General features: G+C 44.5%; 1 pseudogene; it reads right to left on the bottom strand.

The window, feature by feature from the left end:
• Positions 1-665: 665 nt before the first annotated feature.
• LOC104028673 (aldo-keto reductase family 1 member B1-like) lies at positions 666-12,110 on the bottom strand (annotated as a pseudogene).
• Between the last annotated feature and the right edge of the window lie 1,271 nt (positions 12,111-13,381).

Raw genomic sequence — 13,381 nt, 5'->3', positions numbered from 1 at the left:
GTTAATGCTCTGTAACCTTCGCATATACCAGTGACCTTGTTCTCAAAAGATAGTGTGTTCTGCTTAGCTGAAATTGCCAAACTTCCCTGCGATATTAGACCGCTCTCTTGTGAATTCCTAAGTCCGCAGTATGCAATTAGTTAAGTGGGTAACCTGGGAAAACAGAATAAATTTCAGATCTTGGTAAGTCTGTATCTAACCATTCTATTACCTAGACGCTGCCTTAATAACATTGGCATAAATATATAAGCACAGCTTTTCACTTCAAAAAACCTTACAACTCTCATTCTTAAAATGGAGTTTATTTACACTGACTGTCTCTCATATGAAGTAGCCAAAGAAAACAGAAAAAAAAAAATTGCTGCCTGTTTGTTTTGGAGTTTTCAGCTGATTTTGGTTTTCAGACAGCAGTTTAGTATGCATCCATTACAAGTTATCTTAACACACAACATACCTGCAAAAATCCCAATGCTACCAACCTGTACAAGACGGGCAGTGCTCTAATAAACCATAGTGCTGGATTCCAGCAGATATGGATGTGACCAGGTATTGGCTAAGGTTCCCTCTCTTTTTATTTGAAGTGGGGCTATCAAATACTGTGTGTTAAGAGGATATCCAATGATAATCTGATCTTGCTAAAACATGGAGGAGGAGGAGGAACTTACTCAGGTGCAATACCACTTCTTGAAAGTGAGGAAGGTTTCCATCTCCACTTTAGCCAATTCGAAGTCAAACCCCTGAATAAAGGTCCCAAACAGCTGGGCTACTTCCATTTGCAAAAAGACAAGTGTCAGTTCATTTGCAGAAAGAATACCAAAAACAGACGTAGAAAAGCATTGTATTTGTTGAAGCACTAGGAAGTGTGCAATGGATGCACATTTGTGGAGAACAATGAAAAAATGTCATAAAGTTACAGTGCTGGTGGGATCTAATTGCATCATATTTGTATCGCAACGTGGAAAAGTTAGTATCTCTTTCTTGATGTGTTCTAATGAAGGAGGCTCGGCTCCTTACTTTTAAAGTAACTTTTTGCATTCATAAAGAAATAACCTACATGGTATCTGACAGACAAAAGGTCAGTTTTCTCCCAGTTCTAAGTGTGAGGGGGGTACTTTGTTCCACTGGAACAGTGGATTTTTCTGAGTAAGCGTTTAACACCATTAAGAATTTTGTAAGGTAGACTCTTACCTTAAAATTTTCCTCGATACGGTGTGGAGTGACAGATTTGGGAATTACACTCGCATTTCTTTGAATCTGGAGCCGGATAAGCATTTGCAAGAACAGATGGGGAACTACAGCTGAGAAATTCTGCCTGTCTTCTGAAAGCTGAAAACCATACGTGCCTACACGGTTACACAGAACAGCTCTACTGAAAATCAGAGATGGCTCGCATAGGAAAAGCACTATAGTAAACCCTTCCTAATTATTACATAAGTTCATTTAATCATTATCTGTCTCTGAGATGACAGCGTGGGAGTGCATTGAACAAGAGTTCAGGGTTGGCCCAGGATGTGCTGTGTAGAAGTGGCTAGCATGCCAATTAAAGCCCAAAGCCATTGGTAATCTTCTGTCCATCATTAAAACTAGCATTAGAGATAATATTTTTTGAAGCATTCCAGTGTGTAGAGACACAGCTGGAACTCAACTTTCCATAACACCTCTGTAAATAGTTACTTTAGAACAAGTAGGAAAAATACATGTCACCAGGAAAAATACTATGACCGGTATTCACCTGAGCTGGGGTTTTGTTGTACTTGAATGCAATTTCCTTAACTTGGGGATCATCAAAAAGGGAAATAGCCTCAGGCTTGGGCCTGTGAAAATAAAAAGCAGACTTCAGCAGCTGAATGGCCAACTGTCTTCTCCCTCAAGCACTGTTGTGTAAGAATATTATTTAAATGATAAGAAAGCATCATCTCGAACACTTTAATTCACCATCTTCTTGTTGTTCCAGTCCCTGCCTTCATTTTTTTCCTTTTATGCAGGTTGACACATGAGAAGAGGCCTGCAGTTTCTAGTATAACAGGTCACTGTAACGCATTTCAGTCTAGCCTGGAATCAGGCCAGGAATTTCGTTAGTCCAGATCCCGAAAATTTCATCTTGAGAATGGGCAGCTGTCATGTCCTTCACAAGCACAGCTGCTCTGGTAAACGCCCTGTCCCAGGTCAGAGAAAGCCATGAATGTTGGAGTAAAAGCAAAATTTCTTCAAGTCATCCATTTAAAAACCTAATCCATTTGTCTCAACAGGACTGCAAAGTTGCTCTTTCTGTAAGCATGTGCTGCTTTGGTTTTTGGGTTGTTTTTTTTTTTTAGTTCAGAAGTTCTCTTACATGTTTAATAAGCTCACCCAAGCTTAATTAAGAATTATCTTCACTACTTTCCCCAAGCAATTGATCCTTTTTCTCCTAAATATGAACCTCCAGGAACAGCATGAGTATGAATTAGTGGACTGAATATCACAGTAAGTATGAGAGAGTTTTCTCTGTGTGTGTCATTTTTAACAAATTAGTAAATATTTTTCTAATTACATCAGTTTTACTCTGTGAGAGTTTATCCACGTCCTACGACTGGTTTACTGTATTGGCTCCAATCTACATCTAAGAAAGAAGTCTGACAAAGTATTTTTCCATGGCCGGTTTGGTGCTCCATGGGGGCAATATGCAGTGACAGAGATCCCTTCAGACTGGCTAAACTCAACTAGCTCTTCCTAAGGAAGATAGGTGTGGCTGTCAATCTACAAACAAAAACATTAGGTTTCTTTAGAAGCAGAAGGTACTTCAAGGTTTAGCATCACTATGGTGACCTACCAAGCCCCACATCAGCTTTGAAAAGGTTGCTCTTTTTGCCGCTGCGGGGTTTTTAAGAGACTCGGGCAGTATTTCAGATCATTTCCCCTGCTTCCCAACCCGGCCTCCAAGAAGGCCCAAACATGAGTTTCTCTTTCCAGCTGCCTGCCTCATTTTTCATGACCTCTCACAGTCCCCATATGAATGGCCTCCAAGGTCCAGTTGTCTACATACAACCAAAGCACCCAACTCTCATGTCATCCAGTCCTACCGATTCACCCCAGCAGTGTAGCCTGGCTTTGGTCCTATCTGTTCAGGCAGCCTCTTTTTCCTTGGCTCCTCGGACAAGCACTGGGGCTGTAGGAAAGGAGAAGGGTAAGCCCCGCCGCATTCTCCGTTGCAGAGTTCAGCTCTCGGCCTGCACGAGCTCAGTGCTGCAATCAGAAGAAAGGTGAAGGTGGGACTTTCAAGCCAGGAGCACCGTGGGCTTGTGTAACTGCAGCTTCCTGCGCGAGGAAGGGCACAGAATGTCGTGCGTTTTTCATTACTTTATGATTTAGCCAAATACAGTTGAATTCTCACACAGGTATCAAAAAGCACAGCCTTGACATAAAAGCTATTTCACTGCCAGAGATGTTCCAGCAAGTGAAACATCCCAGATAGGTGTGATGTCAGTAGTGGTGAGTTTGAGAACAATTTACTTGATTATTTGCAGGTTTGTGTATTAAGACTGGTTTGCTCAAGGGCCGATCTATCTGTTTGCGGTTAAGTTGGAGACTCCAATGGCCTTCACCATTCCTGCATCCACCAGCTCTTCCATAGCCTAGAAACACTACAGAATCAGACTTGCTATTGAATTAAGAATTTTTTTTTTCATATGGAAAAAAATGCCTGTGCAAAGACTTCAGTGGTAAAATGGCTGGGATCCTCTTCTCATGTGTCGTTAGTACAGCACACTGAAGAGTGGGACCCTGGTCAGACACAGGCTCTCACATCATGTATCATCATACAAATAAATAACAGCCTTATTCAAGATTAACAATTATTACACTATCATTATTGTAGTAGAATACAACTATTTTGAAATATTATCCCCAAATAGACTTTCTGCTCCAAAATAAAAGGGTATTTTAGAGTAATTCCTCAGCTAACAAAATAATTATCCCATGATAAAAAGCTTGTTGTTTGGAACAGAGCAGCTCGACAAGGAGCTGTTCTGGGAGAGGTGGGGCAGGATACCTAATCATCAATGCCACTTAATTTCCCAAGGGAGATGTATCATTTAGCAGTGGCAGTACAGTATAAGCAGTGCTGTGTTCCACTCCCCCCCACCATTTTCTTTCACGCTAGCAAACAATAAAACAGCTAGATAGCCCTAATTAGATTGGCACCTCCAGCAGAAAAGAAACAGGAGAAAATAACCTACTAGCAGCCTTTAGAGCAGAAGATACACCTCTTCCAAAGCAGAAATCATCTTAATTTGAAGTTGCTATCATAAGCAGCAGCCTGAAATGTCCACTTTTTTCCTTCAAGTGAGCAACAAGAATGTGCCTTATTCTTCATCTGACAGAAGGGAAAAAGCATCAGCAAATTCTTCTGACTCTGGTGAGTCTCTTGTCCTCTTTCAACCTGGCTATGCTGAGCAGCAATGGGGTTGGAGGGGAAAGGAAGCCCAAACCATCGGCCAAGCAGAAATTTGAACTTGCACCCAAGTCGTCTTCCATGCAGCCTGTGCTCATGCCTGTTTGCATTGCGCACACAGCTTTAGTGATGGACTTTGGGCAAGTTCCAGTACTTTCTAAAAGGGGGAATTTTGGATGCTGTGGGTACATTGGCACAGGCATGTTGGCTTTGTCGTGGTCTGGACACTTCGGGTGCAACTAGGGATGAGTATGGCTACACCTAAAGCCACCGATAAATGTCTGGAGAGTGGTGTGGGAACTGAAGCAACAGTGTATGTTAGCTCAAGCCACTGCAGGGTACGCACACAGTCAAAGATTCCCTCTTGCCATGCCTGTTGAGCCACTTTAATAAGCTGTAGACATGAAAATACCTGAATTTTGGCAAAGTAACACAAGAAGGAGCCCAAGGGAACAAAGAAATCAGCAATCTGGAATACTTCACTTCGGAAACTCTCTCAGAATGATTCCCAAAGTGGACACCTTAAAGTTTTCAGGCTGTTATTTCAAACTAGCAAGAATTTTTCACCCGATCAATGACTGTACCTCCCATGTATCCAGAAAGTCTGTATCACTGGGAATGATCATGCCATTTCCATCTGCAGGAAATAGTTCCTCTCCTGCCTATCATCACAAAAGCAAAGCAAATTTAAGGTAGGCTGAATTGTAAGTAGTTAAAGAAATCACTTAGAAATTCTACAAGAGAGTGGACCTGGAGACACGCTGGATATCCTGGCTTATGTTTCTGTTGGGGAGAGAGGTGGGCAAAACCCAGTAATCTCTATGAACAGAGTAATCTTCAAGAAAATCTGCTGCTTGGGGATCTGTCCTGCAGGCAGAGGAAGGGCAGACACTTTTATGTGCCTCAGTCAGGTTGGGGGAAGGCCAGGGATCTGACATGATGGGGAAACAAGAATTTATTTAACCTGGGGGTAGAGAGAGAAGAGAAAAATAGGAACCAAGTAATTCACAACTGTTTGATCCTGGATAAGCAAATGACAGCCAAATCCCAGACTTCAAGAGGAATGTGATCTGGATGGTAATTTAATCCATGACATGGAAATGTTGTGCAGGGTAAAATTAAAGTGATTTTTGTACTACGAGACCCAGCTTAAGCAGCCATGACCTTGCCTTTCCTCCAGGGCACTCTGTGCAGAGGTTTGCCATTATGTCCTAATGAGGTTTAACAACACTCCTCATTAGAGAGAACTAAGGGCAGGTCCAGACCCAAAGGAAAAAGTAGCAGAGCTCTGACAGATGGCTCCCGGGAGTTGAAGTCCCAATACCTTGAATCCCATGGGCTAGTGCATCAGGTAGAGATCCAAATAATCCAGTTGGAGGGCAGCAAGTGTTTTCTGGCATGCCTCCTTCACCAGGGATGTCTCGTGGAAGGTGGACCAGAGCTGCAGGGATAACGCAAAGCCTGGGAGCTGCTCTCCCAGCCTCACCACTGCAGAGCATCCCTGGCAGGGAAACACACGGCGCAGACAAAGAGGCAGCTCACGATATGGCACGTCTTCTTGTCTTGAGGAAGTGCCACTTTGTGAACCTTTTTTATTTGCAGTACTGTCAGTTAAGTAAAATGAGAATGAGATACTCTAAAATTCCAACGATTCATACAACAATTAAGCAAAACGAAGAAAAAAAGCAAAACTGGTGAAAATAGACCCACCAGCTTCCAGCAGATAGAAGTTACTTTATTTTTCCTACCATTGTTGTTGGGGGAAAAAACAAAACAAAACATAACATATGGGAGTTAACAGGCTGAGGCCGGCAGCGCAGCAGGAGTGACCACAAATACAATAGCTCTGCTTCCTATCTCAGAGGCAACTGAGAGCACAGTCTCAGTTCCTGTCTCCATGGCTGACAATGGATATGGACTACAAAAAAAATCCCTCTCATATCAAGGCTTTTATTTTTCAGGAGTTGACCTCTTCCTTCCCTCCATCCGCAAAATGCTTTGCCCTGACAGAAAGGAGTTAACTCCCAGACCAGCTTCATCCCCCAGCACTTTGCAGGTTGGGACCTTTTCTCTCCTCTTGAGAGCTGGCCTCATGTAAGATGAGATATCCAAGGCCGTACCTTACTGTCAATAAAGAGGTCTTCCTGCCTCATAACCCCCTCAATTTTTTTCTCGTAGTGCATCCCCAGTCTCACTCTTGTTCTGGTACAGGTAGGCACAATAAAAGTTGCGGTACCCAACATCAATGGCAACCTTCACTGCATCTCTCACTGTTCCTTGGAGAGACTGAAACAAGGAGAAAAGTCAGTAATTCCGTAAATAGCAGAAAAAGTTTGCTGTTTTCCAAATCTTGGGAATTTAAACCCCCAGATGATGAGGTGTTCCAGTCTGGATCTTGCTTTTGTTTAGTTTTCTGGAATAAAAGAAGCACTTTGGATCTGGCCATGGGAGTCACTGGTGAGTTGCCTGAGTTGATCTGCCCTTTTCTAAGGATTGAATGTTCGCATTCAGACACCAGGCTATCTCAAAATAAGTTATAATTTACCCAGAAATTAAAAGCAATTTTAGTATGAGATACTGGTGACATGAGGAAATGAATCACCTCTGGAAAGCTTGCTGGCCCTGCACACAAACAAGCCGGCTCTTGTTGACACAGGACAAGGGTGGTGAGAGGACGGCAGAATGCTACAGACAGTGCCACCTCCTGGGTAAAAGACACAACGTGGTATTTAATAGCAAAGTAAGTCACTTCAGATTCTTGGCTTGGAGACGCTGAAGAGATGTTTGATGACTGGATACCAATTCTGGAAAATGGCACTTCGGACAGAAACATGATTCAAAACCTCAACCACCTCCTACGTTTAACTTCATTATATCCCCACCCATCATGTGTTTTTTTTAATGGTTTCACTTCTCCAAGTATTTCTAATCAAAGGGTGCTTGGTTGGTTCACTTAAATGAAAAAAAAAAAAAAAAAACATAGAAACTGCAGCATTTTTTCCACAAGGCTAGACACAACAAAATAGCCAGTTTAAAGTTTTACAAGTTTTCCTTTTTGCAGCCCCTTTCCACATCCCACCCCTTCCTATGTGTGAACACTGCAGCTTGTAGGGCGGCATGGGAAAGCAGGCTAACGGTGCACCAGCCAAACGCTGGACATTACAGCGTACCTTATCTCTGGGTGCTGCTGTGGCATGGGAAAGCTACTGTGCAGGAGCAAGCACTCCTTGGGGAAAAAAAAAAAACGCAGCAAGGAGTGATCTGCATTGCTTTTGAGTGGAGGAGTCATTGGTGGAGAGCAAAAGTGACAGTATGGATGCTCGAAGGAGGCTGTGACCCTGTGGGAAGTCTGTGCTTGGAGCAGGCTTCTGGCAGGACCTGTGGTCCCATGGAGATAGAGGAGCCCACCCTAGAGCAGGTTTGCTGGCAGGACTTGTGACCCTGTGGGGGACCCACGCTGGAGCAGTCTGTGAAGAACTGCAGCCCATGGGAAGGGCTCACGTTGCCGAAGTTCGTGAAGGACTGTCTCCTGTGGGAGGGACCCCACACTGGAGAAAGGGGAAGAGTGTGAGGAGTCCTCCCCTGAGGAGGAAGGAGTGGCAGAGATGACGTGTGATGAACTGACCACAGCCCCCATTCCCTGTCCCCCTGCGCCACTCAGCGGGAGGAGGCAGAGAAATTGGGAGTGAAGTGGAGTTCAGGAAGAAGGGAGGGGTGGGGGGAAGGTGTTTTAAGATTTGGCTTTATTTCTCATTACCTACTCTGATTTGATTGGTAATAAATTAAACTAATTTCCCCAAGTTGAGTCTGTTGTGCCCATGACGGTAATTGGTGAATTGCTGAATGATCTCTCCTTGTCCTTACCTCGACCCACGAGCTTTTCATTATATTTTCTCTCCCCTGTCCAGCTGAGGAGGGGGAGTGATAGAGTGGGTTTGGTGGGCATGGTGCATCCAGCCAGGGTCAACCCACCACAGTAACCTGTGATGACACAAAACTCTGTAACACGAGATGTTTTTCAGAAAAAATAATCCATTGCTTCATTTTACGTGGTGCTCACTGAACAGGACTTCAAGTCAGAGTGACTGGGTAAAGGAGAGGCCCTGTTGCCACACCAAAATGCAGGGAGTCACAGCTGAAGCTGCTGTGGGAACCTTGAGATTGAATAGCTTTGATTAAGTAATTGCAGTGGTTTTGGGCCATGTTTTCATTGCATTAACACAAGAGATTTTTGTGGTGGCAGGGATCACGTGTCCAAAATTTTAGTCCTAACAAGTTCCTATTGGTGTCCTAACAGGTTCCTTCAAAGAGCTCGTCCATCATAGCACCACTGCCCTAAGAGGCCCCACACAAGGGACACTTTGTTTTTTTTAAAGCCTACTTAGTTACTTTAGGCTTCTCAGTGTCTTTTGTCATCAGACCAATCAAGACTGAAAGGGTTAAACAAACTCAGCCCCATTTGTGCATAAGTTATGTGATGATTAGCAGCAGCTGACCAAAAAACATAGGAAGAATAATTTAATATAATTTTATGCTGACTGGACAGTGTTTCATGAACTTGGCAGCTTGCAATTTAACACATTCCATGTCCAGTCTCAAATCCAGGGGACAATCCACTATTGTTTTTTCTTTCTTAAGAAGCTCACTTTCTTAAAATTTTCAGCTCATTTCCAGACTCCTTTCACATTTATAATTCAGTATAGCCTTAAATCTTCTGTCTTACCAAAAGTCCATTATATAATATTTGCAGGTAAAGACCTACCCAAACTATTTTCCTGCGAAGTGCTATGTACTCATCTGCTGCCATACAAACGAGCTATTTTCAATCTCTAAGGAGTTGATATACATTCCCATTTCCAAATCCACTGATTGCCACTTAAATTCCTATATCTACATTCACTCACCAACAATGACACCTACACAACACACCGGGATATTAATACCCAGTGCCAAAAGCAAAAAACCAAAGAAAAACAAGCGAGGCAGAAGTTTTTACTTTTGTAGTATCTAATTTTTTTCCATAGCTAAGAAAAATCTCCTTCTACCTGCTCACTACCTGTGCTAACTGAGCGCTGCCTGCTCACTGAAAAAAATTCCTGAAGGACAGGTGTAAATACCTGCAATATCTGAAATACTGCAAAATACAAGAAATGCTGAGCAGAAGACTTGCTGCATTTTCCTGACCTGAAGAGGAGATTGCTGTAAAAGTCTACCGCGATTCTCAGCAGTTTCCTGGTGTCGCCTGCATGACCAGAGGCACGGGGACATGGAGAGGTCCCCAGCTCCAGCAGGTACCTGCCAGGTCCCCAGGATGGGCATTCCTCGTGCCAGTGAGCAGCTCCAGGTAGGTGGCCACGCGTGGTCCCCTCCCAGCCGCTGCAGGCAAGGAGATGCTGCAGCCCCTTGCAAAAGTTTTAAACAGGCTTTGCCCCTCCCTCCTGCCTGCTGACTGGCTGCGGACAAGGCAAATATGGGCAGAAGGGCTATAATAAGCAAGAGAAGGCAGGGATTTGGCCTTTATCTCACCCTCTGGAGTATTTCAAAACTGATTGTGGGCTCCTCACATGAATTTGTTGAGTGAGCTCATCATGCCAGTTACGCATACTGCATTGAGAGAGGTTGCAGCTTTTTCTGTACTTCATAGTCTCTGCTTTTCTGCAAGAAAAGTGGTATTTGAGGAGTGTGCACGCACTCCAAGAACCATTTCTGATCTCACCTGTCTGCTCCTGAACACATCACCAGAAGAAGCCACAAAGCTGTTTGCCTCAGGAGGAAGCACAGATCTGTCCACAGGAGGGATCATTGTTAAAAAAATTCCCAATACTGCTTCGTCCCCACAGCGCTGGGCACCCACATTATACATATCCCCTCCACTGCCCCCATTACAGCCTACGGTTCATACTCATGAGCTGCGGGACACAGGGACAACGCAGTCCTTTTAGAGAAGGGTTTCTCCCACTTGGGAGAGGAGCTAAGAAATAAATAAGGCTTTGTCTTTTCAAGAGCCATTGCCTTTGCTCTGTGTGACTCTTCAAAATCAAAACTGCTTAATCTGCAAGACTGATGATCACTAATGGCACATTTGTGTTTCCTGGAGCAGCCACTCTGTCGTTTTCTGTACTTACCCACTTTTCAGAAGCCAAACAGCTTCAGGTGTCTCGTCCCTTGACACTGTGTTACTGCTACTTTATGGCCTTTCCTGTTTGCATGCTGTCCTACATTCCATTTCTTACCATTCACAACTGAAATACTACTTCTGCATAAACTGAAAAAACAGTTTTACAAGGCTCAGTGGAAATAGCAGCCTATTCTGAAAAATCCCAAACCTCTTGGGTTTATGCGGAGAAGGTTTGACCCCAGCCTGGAAGCTCCTGTGTCCTGCCAGAAGGAGCTGGCATGCTACCTGGTTTCAGAGCCCTGTCCAAAATTTTGCAAGAATTTTAAAAAAATTCATAAATATTATGAATATTTATATATATCACATATATATTTATATATATCACAAAATAAATAAATAAAAAAAACCTCATTTTAACGATACGAACGCTAAGCATCTATTGTTCATCCAGCCATTAATGAACTTTTCCTTCCCTGTCATTTCTTTGCCTGTTAGAGGCAAAACCAGCCCCAGGGTAACACCACATTTCAACAGGCAGCGCCTCAAATGCCCCGCGACCCGGGGCAGGTCACTCCGGGCATGTTTTACCACGTGCGGACCCTGCATGCAGAATACGCTCAACTTGAAAGCGTAAACCTGTTGGTTTGGGGTTGACACAGATAAAAGTCAACAAAGGCCGAGCACTCGCACGCTCAGCACTCGCAGGGCAGCACCCGGCGAGCCCCGCAGGCCAGCTGCTCCTTACAACACCTCCCCAGCGCTACCGAACTCCTGTCCTCCAGCACCAGATGTCCTTGAGGATTTTGTACCTTTTCACGTCGGGTAGTCTTGTATCCTCAAGTCGCCGCTCGCGCCTGTCTCAACCCGCAGCAGCCGCCTCTGCCTGCAGCCTGACCCTTCCCGCACGGCTCTGCGCCGCCGGCGCCCTCCCCGCTCCATCCTACAGCCCGGCCTTTTCCCCAGCAGTCGGAGCCGGAGCTGGCTTTGGCCACGGGAACCTCAGCCCCACGTCCGAGGATTTTAATTGAGGTGTGCAGGTCGCCGCGGCTTTGGGACAAGCCAAAGGAGAACCCTTTTAATTTTATTCCTGAGGTCAAAAAGACTGACCTTGTTCTGCCTGAACTCGGCAATGAAAGTAAGGTTTAACCAGCAGTTGTACCGCTCAGTGCTGCTGCGTGGAGATTTGATGCGCTTATGCGGTTTTCTCCTTATCTGTGAGAAAAATGGGTCACAGAGACGAAAGATATATGATGACCACGGCGCTCTGCATCATCCACCTGATGCCCTGGTCGCAGAGACTGCCGCGGTACCTGTATGGCCGGTCTGCAACCAAGGACGGGAAGAAATTCACTTCAGCTCATTGCAGAAACTAATGCAGATTAACAACAGGCTGGCTTTCCAGTACAGCTGTCGTGTCCCTTGTCCTTCGGTGAGGTGCAGCCGCCTCCGTAATGAGAGGGGCTCTCCCGGTTCCTCCACCTCTGCTCTGCCCATCGCAATGGCAGGCATGGAGAGGGTTATCCCACTCGCTGCTCCGGCACTCCCTCGCACGGCAAAGCCCATTTTCGTATTGAATCAAACTGCATCCCACTGGCTGCAGAAATTTCAGTCATAGTCTATTTTAAGAAAACAATCATTAGCTCAGAGTATTTCTTAAGCCTGTGTGAAGGTCTTCATTCACTTTGCCTTTAAGTCCTTGTTCAGTTTTTCACAGCGCTTACGACTTTTTTCTTTAATTCAGGTAGATCCAGCTCAGAAGCATTTCTCTTCCAGTTTTTTTACTTCATATAGGTCAGAAATTTTTGTTATCTATGAAGCTCTCTAAAGTGTTGATGACTCCTGGGCACATTTCCACAGGCAGGTGCAAACAGCGCTGAGCCTGCCAACTTGAAGCTGGTAAAATGTAAGCCAGCCATGTGGGAAACAGCACGGAGTCAGAGCTAAATAGCTCTTTTCTAAAAAATAATTGCTTCGTGAAATACCTTCGAAAGGTTGTTTGAGGTTTCTCTTTGCGTTTGTGAGGAAAGTGCTGCCCTCTGCTCATAGCTTCAAGCCCAAGCTGTGTTGCCAGAAGAAATACCGGCGTGGACGTTACCGGCAAAGCTGGCCCTGGCTTGACATCACCAAAATTTCCCTGGGAGAAGTATGACCTCAGTCAGGGCAGGGCAGGAAACTTGGTTTTAAGTACAGGGGACCAGTAAGACAAAGCTGCCCGACAGGCAGTGCTGTCGGAAACGCCGAGGGCCAGCGAAGGGCCAGCGCTGGCTTCCAGGGGGGCAAAAAGTGACGCTGTCCCCAGGGGGCTGCCATGGGCACCATTTGCACCCCAGGCTGCTGAGTCAAGACCGAGAGGCGTCCGTGAGGACAAAGAGGCAGCGACTGCCGGTGAGAAAATCCGCTTTGCAAAGGTTAAACCTCTTGGAAGAAGATGCCTTTGATGACTTAAAACGACCGCCCTTCCCCTGCAGAAATATCATCACAGTGTTCGCTGTTGGAATCTGTGAGACACAACAGATTATTGTGATCCACAAAATTATCAGTAAAGCCATTATTATTAAAATTACTAGTAATGCTAAGTCCTAATATGATTTACACATTTCGTTGTAGTTTAGAGTAACTACAGTCTTACCAACCCATGTTTTTTAATCCATATTAGAACAGGGCCTTTTTTGAAGGTCTTTTTTAAACATGGATCTCGTATGCAGCATTTTTGTGTAAATACCAGTGATAACTAGTTGGTAAGTGACTCTCATAAATTAAAATGACACTGGAAGTAAAGTATCAGAAAATTATTTCTTTTACTTTCATGTATAATTTGGGGATTTACAACATAT

Source organism: Pelecanus crispus, chromosome 1, assembly GCF_030463565.1.
Source record: "Pelecanus crispus isolate bPelCri1 chromosome 1, bPelCri1.pri, whole genome shotgun sequence".
In the NCBI taxonomy this organism is placed as follows: Eukaryota; Metazoa; Chordata; class Aves; order Pelecaniformes; family Pelecanidae; genus Pelecanus; species Pelecanus crispus.
This window is presented reverse-complemented; position numbering and strand designations above follow the sequence as displayed.